This window comes from Lathyrus oleraceus, chromosome 3 (assembly GCF_024323335.1).
Source record: "Lathyrus oleraceus cultivar Zhongwan6 chromosome 3, CAAS_Psat_ZW6_1.0, whole genome shotgun sequence".
In the NCBI taxonomy this organism is placed as follows: domain Eukaryota; kingdom Viridiplantae; phylum Streptophyta; class Magnoliopsida; order Fabales; family Fabaceae; genus Lathyrus; species Lathyrus oleraceus.
Genome location: NC_066581.1, coordinates 447,111,369 through 447,121,568, shown reverse-complemented (window position 1 = coordinate 447,121,568; position 10,200 = coordinate 447,111,369). Strand labels below are relative to the sequence as shown.

Below are 10,200 nucleotides of genomic sequence, written 5' to 3'. Positions count from 1 at the left end.
TTATGCTGTCCCTTCGCAGGAGTAACCACACAACAACATTGCCGCCCCTACCATCGAACGAAATGATTTCGAATTGAAACCTTCGTTGTTGTCAGTCGTACAACAGAACCAGTTCTCTGGTAGTCCTACAGATGATCCAAACCTTCATTTATCAGTGTTTATGCAGTACGTAGACATAGTAAAAGTGAATGGTGTTATCCCTGAAGCAATAAGACTACGTCTTTTACCTTTTTCTTTAAGAGATAGAGCTAGACCTTGGCTCCAGTATCTATCGTCCAACTCTATCACTACATGGGACGAGTTGAAGAAAGTTTTCTTAGCGCGATATTTTCCACCAAGTAAGACTTCTATGCTAAGAGCCCAAATCAACAGATTTAGGCAGAAAGAAAATGAATCTTTTTTTGATGCTTGGGAGAGATATAAGGACATGATGAGACTTTGTCCACACCATGGACTTGAGAAATGGATGATTATCCATACTTTCTATAATGGTCTTCTGTACAACACTAAGATGAATTTAAACGCTGCAGTTGGCGGCGCTTTAATGGACAAACCTTATGAAGACGTCTATCAACTCATTGAAAACATGGTGCAAAACCATTTCCAATAGGGAGGTGAGCGAACTACTACAGAAAATCAACTACGAAAACCAGAATGTACAAATTCATTGGCATAGACCACGTCAATGCTAAAGTGGATGCTCTTACTCAAAAGATTGAGAACTTAACCATAACCCCGGCAGTTGCCGTAGCTGCCGTGGCACCCAACTGTGAATTATGCAGAACCCCCGGGCACACTAATGTTGAATGTCAATTATTGGCTAGCCTTCTTATCGACCAAGTAAACTATGCCCAAGGAAACCCATATTCTAACACCTATAATCCCGACTAGAGAAATCATTAGAACTTTTCTTATAAAAATAACAATGCTTTATTTGCACCAAACCTAGCACCTATTGTGCCTCTAGGTTATCAGAAAGGAGCCCCTGCTACTCCACAAGCACCTAGGAAGTTAAATCTCGAACTCATGATGGAAAACTTCATGAATGCTCAAGTTCAACAAAACAAAGATTTCAGTAATCAAAATGCTCACACGAGTGAGCTGATGAAACAGATGTTGAGTAAGCTTGACGTTATGGCTACCCATAACAAAATGTTAGAAACCCAAATTTCTCAAGTAGTCCAACAACAAGTAGCAACAACAGCTCCAACTGGAGCATTTCCAGGTCAACCTCAACCAAATCCAAAAGGTCATGCTAACATTATCACGCTACAAAGTGGGACAGAGTTAGATGGACCAGTTGACCCAAGACTTCAAAATCTAGCCATGTATCAAAACTCCGGTAAAGCAACTGAAATGGTAACAACCGATGGTCAGCCAGAAGAACAAAAGGATAACGGAGAGGAAGACAAAACGAAGAGGCCGTAGAGAAAGAAAATCCTTATGTGCCTCTGCCACCATACAAACCACCTATACCTTATCCTCAAAGACTTGCTAAGTCTAAAAATGAAGGGCCATTTAAGAAATTCGTAGAACTTCTGAAACAATTGAATATCACTATGCCTTTTACAAAAGCTATTACACAAATGCTCTCATATGCTAAGTTCCTTAAAGAGATCTTATCCAATAAGAAAAAGCTTGAGGATAATGAGACTGTTACACTTACTGCTGAATGAAGCGCTATAATCCAAAATAAGATGCCTCATAAGCTAAAAGATCCAAGTAGTTTTTCCATACCTTGCGTAATCGGAAAGTTTGTCATAGACAAAGCTCCATGCAACTTAGGAGTTAATGTTAGTTTAATGCCCCTATCCGTATGTGAAAGACTCAAATTAGGAGAAGTAAGACCGACAAAAATGTCTCTTCAACTAGCTGACCGTTTTGTTATGTTTCCAGTAGGTATGCTAGAGAACGTTCCCGTTCGTATAGGTCAATTTTATATTCCCGCCGACTTTATAATAATGGACATAAATGAGGATTCCAACATCCCTATCATTTTAGGAAGTCTCTTTTTGGCCACTGCTAGAGCTATCATAGATGTGAAGAAAGGAAAGCTAACCTTTGAGGTTGGTGAAGAAAAATTTGAATTTATTCTATCACATTTATTAAAGGCACCAACTATAGAAGATTCGTGTTGTTTCCTATTCGTAATCGACGAACGCATTAGAGAAATAGAGATGGAACGATATAAGTATACTGAATTACTAAGGATTCCAGCAACTCCTATATCTGAAGAAGAAAATTTGCGTGAACCATATGTAGATGACAGTCTAAGGGAATGCTTAACACTAACTCCTAATCTTATGCCTTACCCAAAGAAACCTGACGTAGAACTTAAAACATTACCCAAAGATTTAAGGTATGAATTACTGGACACAGAGCTTGAAAGACCAGTAATAGTCAACACAGACTTAGGACAGATAGAAACCGAGAAATTACTATATGTCTTAAGAAAATACCCTACAACTCTAGGCTATAACATCTCATATCTTAAAGGAATAAGCCCCTCTGTATGTATGCATTGCATTATGCTAGAAGAAGGTTGCAAAACCTCTAGGGAACACACCAGAGGAGAATCAATCCCATCATGAGTGATGTAGTGAAAAGGAAGGTGCAAAAGCTATTAAAAGCAGGAATTATATACCCGATATTCGACATTCAATGGGTCAACGCATTGCATGACATGCCTAAAAAGGGAGGTGTTACGGTAGTTAGTAACGAAAAGGGCGAATATGTAGCAACACACACTCAAACTGGATGGATAATGTGCATTGACTATAGAAAATTAAATAAAGCCACTCGTAAGGATCATTTTCCTCTACCTTTTATCGATCAAATGCTTGAACAATTGGCTAAACATTCTCACTTATGCTTTTTAGATGGTCATTCAGGATTTTTTCAAATTCCTATTCACCCTGATGACCAAGAAAAGACTACCTTCAACTATCCTTATGGTACCTTCGCCTATCGACGAATGCCATTTGGACTATGTAATGCTCCCACAATATTTCAAAGATGCATGATGTCGATCTTTGCTGATTTTATAGATGACATAATGGAAGTACTTATGGATGACTTTTCTATTTGTGGGAAGAGTTTTGAAGGGTGTCTATCGAACCTAGAAATAGTACTTGAAAGATGTGTGAAGGTTAACCTTGTACTAAATTGGGAAAAGTTCCATTTCATGGTCCGACAATGAATCGTACTTGGACACATCATGTTCGATAGAGGGATCAAAGCAGATAAAGCTAAAATAGAAATCATAGAAAACCTTCAACCTCCGAAAACCGTTAGAGAAATACGTAGTTTCTTAGTACACGCCGGTTTTTATTGATGATTCATTAAGGGTTTCTCTAAAATAACCAAACCACTAACTGGCTTATTAATGAAAGACACTTAATTCATCTTAGAAGAAAAATGCTTAGAAGCATTCGAACATTTGAAAAACGCTCTTATTGTCGCACCTATTATGCAACCACCTGATTGGAGTGGACCATTTGAAATAATGTCTGACGCTAGTGACTATGTCGTAGGTGCAGTCTTAGAACAAAGAAAAGATAAAAAGATTCATGCGATTTATTATGTAAGTAGAACATTAGACCATGCACAAATTAACTACGCCACAACAGAAAAGGAACTCCTAGTCGTCATGTTCGCATTAGATAAATTTCGTTCTTACTTGGTAGGAGTAAAAATAATTGTCTATACTGCCGCAATTAGGTATTTTTTAAATAAAAAAGACGCTAAATCGAGAATCGTAAGATGGATTCTACTCCTACAAGAATTCGATTTAGAGATTAAAGACAAGAAAGGCACCGAAAATGTCGTGGTTGACCACCTCTCTAGAATTGAGGGTATGAAACCTGAACAAGTGCCTATCAATGGCGATTTCCCTTATGATCGACTTGTAGCCCAGTTAGAAAATAACATAATAGAATAATCTTTAACTTATAACGATACATAAACTAATGAAGTTGTGGAAGTAGTTTATACCAAATCCACACTGCCATGGTACGCTGACTTTGTCAACTACCTAGCAGCCAACGTACTTCCACCAGACCTAACCTATCAACAAAAGAAGAAATTCTTCCATGATCTAAAACATTACTACTGGGATAAGCCCCTTCTTTTCAAAAGAGGCGCCAATGGTATTTTCCGTCGATGTGTCCCCGAAGAAGAAGTAGACAACATCATGTCCCATTTCCATTCTGCACCTTATGAAGGGCATGCAAGCACTTCAAATACTTGTGCAAAGATCTTACAATCTGGCCTTTTTTGGCCTAATCTATGAAAAGATGTCCACACCGCAGTTATAAATTGCGACCGATGCCAACACACTGGCAATATCTCTAGATGCGATGAGATGCCACTGAAAGGTATCTTAGAGGTAAAAGTATTTGATGTTTGGGGTATATATTTTATGTGCCCTTTCCCATCTTCTTTTGGTAATAACATACTCGTTGCAGTCGATTACGTATCAAAATGGATCAAGGTTGTGACCTTTCCTACAAATGATGCACGAGTAGTGATTAAACTCTTTAAAAATATAATTTTTCCTAGATTCGATGTGCCGAGACTTGTAATTAGCGACGGTGGCTCCCATTTCATTTCAAATATCTTCAAAAGACTGTTGCTCAAATACAGAGTCCGACATTGAGTAACAACACCTTACCACCCTCAAACGAGTGGTCAAGTAGAGATTTCTAATCGAGAAATTAATAAAATGTTAGAGAAAACCGTTACAACCTCTAGGAAAGATTGGTCTTCAAAACTTCATGAAGCTCGGTGGGCTTACATAACAGCTTACAAGACTATGATAGGAACCACACCATTTAAACTACTTTACGGTAAATCATGTCATTTTCCGGTAGAATTAGAACATAAAGCTTATTGGGCCATTAAGACCCTCAACTTGAATTATACTGCCGCAGGAAAAAAAAGGATTTTAGATATCCATGAATTAGAAGAACTTAGACTAGATGCATATGAAAATACACGAATCTATAAAGAAAGAACTAAACAGTGGCATGATAAACGTATATCAAGAAATGAGTTCAATGAAGGAGAAGAACTAAACAGTGGCATGATAAACGTATATCAAGAAAAGAGTTCAATGAAGGAGACGTAGTACTTCTCTTTAATTCTCGACTGAAACTTTTCCTAGGCAAACTTCATTCTAGATGGTCTGGCCCTTTCGAGGTTGCACAAATATTTCAAAGCGGAGCCGTAGAAATAAAAAGTAAATCAAAAGAGACATTAATTGTAAACGGGCAGCGCCTTAAGCATTATCACAATGTAAAAAATATGGATTACTATTTCAATTACAAATTAGAAGAGCTGCCCAATCTTTCGTAAGAATAGACTTCAAATTATTGTCGTGCTCCCGACATTAATGAAGCATTTTGTGGGAGGCAACCCATAATTTCAAAATTTTAGATTTTAGGATTTTATATTTTTATTTTTTATTTTTTCTTAGTTTCCCCCCGAATGTTAAGCGGTATATTCTTTTGTATTGACCACTACTAACTTAATTTATGTCTACTTTCAGGATAACATAGCATAAGCTAATTGATTTTACTAACTTTAGAGAATGCAACAAGTAGACACTATGGATATCACTTTCAAGACAAGAGCTTAGAGGAGGCGCTTTGAAATTCTTGCTCATAGAAAGATGGCACTGAGCATTTACCCTGATGGACCTAGCCTGACTAAACTAGGAATCAGAGATAGTGTCATATATCTGCTTAATAGTTAGGTTGGGACAATTTTGCTATAAGAAAATGATTTAGCTCTTACCGTAGCCTGACCCTCGAGTTTTTGAGTTCACTTTCCTATGACCCTACCCGAGGAATATGACTTAACATAAGACTTATCAAATTTAGGTTGTTTGGTATTGACTACCGTTATAACCACCGTGAACTAGCTGAACTTTTAGGATTTCCTAATGGCCCATATGTTTTTACTATTAGACAAGAAGAGGTTCTTATGGAACTGAAACTTGACTACTTTTGGGGTAGTATTACTGGCAACCATCACCTTGAGCCAAATAACATGTTTTCTGCGAATATCCATAATCTAGCTATTCATTACTTTCACAAAATCCTAGCCCACACCTTATTTGGAAGAGAGGAAAACATCACTTTTGTGTCCCGAGATGAACTATTCATTTTATTATGTGTTTCCCAGTCCAGGAAGGTCAATGTTGCAACATTTATGCTATGATGCCCATAGACCTATCATTGTAGGAGGCCTAGTAACTATAGGTCTTAGATACCCTCTTGCTAGAATCAATCCTCTAGGCGGAATCCGACCTATGAACCTTCATTTCTGTTTTAACCGCGATATCATAAGAAACTTAGGTCCTGATGAGTTTGAATTTATGATTAACAATGAGGTAATACAACTTTTTACTTTGCCAAACCATGAATGTACGAGTGTGCACAACCAAGACAATTGGATTTATAACTTAGAAGGTCAAAGACTCGATCCAATGTCGAGTATTTTCTCAATAACCAAATCAATCTATTTCTATCCATTCCGTTACTTTCAAACCATTTCATTCAAACCTTTCACAATTGAATATCAAACGCTTGATCCAACGTCATGCCATTTTCATAATAAAACTAAAAAATACTTAATACATATTGAACAATTTTCAATAAAGATGGAAACAGAATGGGGTGGATACCACGAGCTCCTGAGACTAAGATTCGAGATGGATATCTCCCCCATTTGAGCTATCTCCATCATTCAAAACTGTCAATACGGTTTCTTCAAACCTTTTCTCAATCAAATCTAAAAGATACTTAAAAATATCAAATACTTTTGCAAATAAGATGGAAACGGAACGTGGTGGATACCACGAACTCTTGAGGATAAGATTCGATATGGATATCTCGCCCATCTAAGTTCTTCCCATTACTCAAAACACATTCAAACCAATCAAACTCTTTTCTCGCCACCGTGTGATTGATCCTTAAACCCTTTTCTCAAACAAAAGGTACTTTGTTTCAAGACAATGCAAAATAATGTTTCGTCCACTTGAACACATGAGTAATATTGCGGTGTTTCTCACAAATGTTGATTTGTAAATCCATTCGGCCGTGATGCAAACATCCCATTATCCACTTGTTTTAGGTAGTCCAAAAATATTTTCATCGATTGAAACAAAGTAGCTTTTGCTAAAATCGACCAATAAAGAAACATTTTCTACCCAGAACTACGTAAGCCTTGAGTTCTCTATTGCACCCAGAGATAAGTAGGAGCAAGATTTCTAAATCTTGCCAGGCCCATTAATAAAACAACTTAGGTTTAGTCCCCTTCGTTTCAAAAATCCAAAAACATCTCTCTCTTCTTTTATTCGTCTTTCCCTCTTAATAACTCGATAAGCCTAACATTTCTAAGCTAACATTAACAAACACAACTAACCTAGTGGTTCCCATTGAGTACAACGGACGTGAGGGATTCTAATACCTTCCCCTTGCGTAATCTAACCCCGAACCCTGATATTGGTTGCGACGACCATAATCATTGTCGTTCTTTCTTGGGTTTTATCGATAATTACCCTTTACTTTTTAGGAATAAATAAAGTTGGGTGGAGACTTTGTTCAATCCATTATTACGAGTGTGCGATTGCGCTTCACTAAGCCGTGTTCTCATTTTTTTGAGGTGCGACAGATGGGGACTCTTGTTCCCTAAGTGAGTCAAGCCTAGTTAGGTTGTTTGTTTGGATTTGTTTGTTTACTTGTATGACTTTTATTTATTGCTTTTGCTATCTTTATTTTTATACTGATAATATGTTGTATTGGTTCCATTATGCTTTGGTACTTGGATAATTTGATTGCAAACCTTGTGGGAAAGACTCTCTACCCGAGTCTCGAGTGAAAACATAAGATAGGATGACGGTTGAGTAGTACGGACTCCCGAGGTGAATACCTTGTAAGGGTCAGTATGAGAACCTCACTTAGAGTAGATCCTTTTGTAAATGTTGTCGCCCTAGGTGAATACCTCGTAAGCTTCAATGTTTCATAGGGGTCCATGACTTTAAGGACCTTTTAGAACATTGAGCCTTTGGCTAACATGGAATGATGGTTACATAGTATGGATTCTCGAGGTGAATACTTCGTAAGAATCGATATAAAACCCCCGCTCGAAATAGATTCTCTGGATGAAGTTGACGCCCGACAAGCATTTTCCATAAGCATAAAAAAGTCTTGTGAATCCATGACTCTGAGTACCCTATCTAGAACCGAAGTCAATGGTTGCGGAGTATGGATTCCCGAGGTGGATACCTCATAAGGGTCGGTACGAGAACCTCACCCAGAATAAATTCCCTTGATGGAGTTGACACCAACAAGAATTTTTCGTAAGTACCAAACATTATTGTGAATCTGTGACTATGGATCCTTTTGTAACCAAAACCCTAGATCATACCCAGTGAGAACCTTGTTATGGAAGGCAATCAGCTTCGTCTGTTACCTCGGACCTTTGAACCCATGTATCAAAAATAAAAAATAATACATGGCATCGCATTGCATCCATTCTGTTGCATTTGCATTCATCATCATGCATTGCATATCATTCAAAACTCATATATCCTCTGTCTATAACACCAACTAATTTCCTGACTCCCGTATCAGATTAGAAGCAGCTCTTGAAAGATCATGGACTCTAGACAAAAAAACTAGTTTGCGTCGAGAGAAGATGTTGATGAAAAACCAGTTGAACCAACTTGGGAAGGCTATGATAGCTTTGGCAAAGAGAAAGGACAATGCTTAACAGACCGCCGTCATTGAGAATGTCATTCCACCTCAAGTGAACGGTCAATCTCAATCTCATCCTATTCGGATCCATGTTGAGAACCCTATTATTCAAGAGAATCTCATTTTCTGAGACATGCATTTATCACCTCATGACGCTGTTGAGCATCATAATTTTGTATTCTCAGAGCCAAATTCCCAAGGGGAAATTCCGGTGAAGAGAATCAAAGACCCTCGAGTCATTGAGATTGTTGAAAAGTATTGTGTGCTGAATGAAAGATTTAAAGCTATAGAAGGGAATAATGCTTTTGATCTGAATGCCTTAAACATGTGTTTAGTGACTAACCTGGTTATACCCCCAATGTTTAAAATACCTGAATTTCGGAATTGCAAAGGGGATAATTGTCCAAAGCACCATTTGGTGATGTTTTGTTGAAAAATGACCTCTTATGCCCTCGATGATAAGCTAATGATTCACTGTTTTCAAGACAATCTTAGTGGAGCATCATTTGAATGGTATATACAACTAAAGTAGAGCCACATCCACACTTGGAAATATTTTGCTATGGCATTCCTGAAGTGTTACCAATACAACTTAGACATGTCTCCCACCCATATACAATTACAAGAGTTATCTCAATACAACAACGAATCCTCCAAAGGATATGCCCAAAGATGGAGAGAGTTAACAACTCGAGTTAAGCCACCACTTCTTGAGAAAGAAATGGTTGACTTGTTTTTGGATACCCTGCCAGGTTCATACTATGGAAGAATTATAGGCAGCGCGTCATTAGGTTTCTCTGGCTTAGTGAAAGTTGGAGAATGCATTGAGAGTGGTCTCAAAAATGGAAGACTCCAAGGCGCCTTAATTAGCCGGATTGAAAGTGAATCCATTGCCAGTTCCCAAGAGGAAAAGGAAGAAGTTAATGCGATATGGGAAACTCATCAAGCTCCAAAAGCTCCACCTCTAGTGTCATATTGTCAGCATCCATATGCAGCGGCTATTGAATGCAAACAACCATTACCTCATAGTCCTTAGTATCAGTAACCATGGCAAGGTCCTTCGAATTAGCCAACTCAGGTTCTGCGTCAGCGTCAGAATCATCAAGCTCGAAATCCAAATAATCAATATCGGCGTCAGAATCAACGTGGACCTCCAAAACGACAGGAAAGAGAGACTCTCCAAATTGACCCAATCCCAATGACGTATAGTCATTTGTGGTCTCAGTTGGTCTATAGCTTGCCGATACCTCCTAGAGAGACCAGATCCATGAAGTTCCAATTCCTTCATTGGTACAACTCGAATGTCCAATGTGAGTTTCATGATGGAGTAGTGGGGAACTCAATTGAAGAATGTAATTTCTTAGAAGAAGAAGTGTAACATATGATCAACAAAAGGGAAACTGACTTTTGATGGCCCTAATATGGTGAATGGTCCATT

General features: G+C 38.1%; 1 non-coding gene across 1 annotated transcript; it reads right to left on the bottom strand.

The window, feature by feature from the left end:
* Positions 1-349: 349 nt before the first annotated feature.
* On the bottom strand, positions 350-456 carry LOC127133115 (small nucleolar RNA R71). Its single transcript, XR_007807108.1, has one exon. It is a non-coding gene; the product is annotated as a small nucleolar RNA R71 (small nucleolar RNA).
* Between the last annotated feature and the right edge of the window lie 9,744 nt (positions 457-10,200).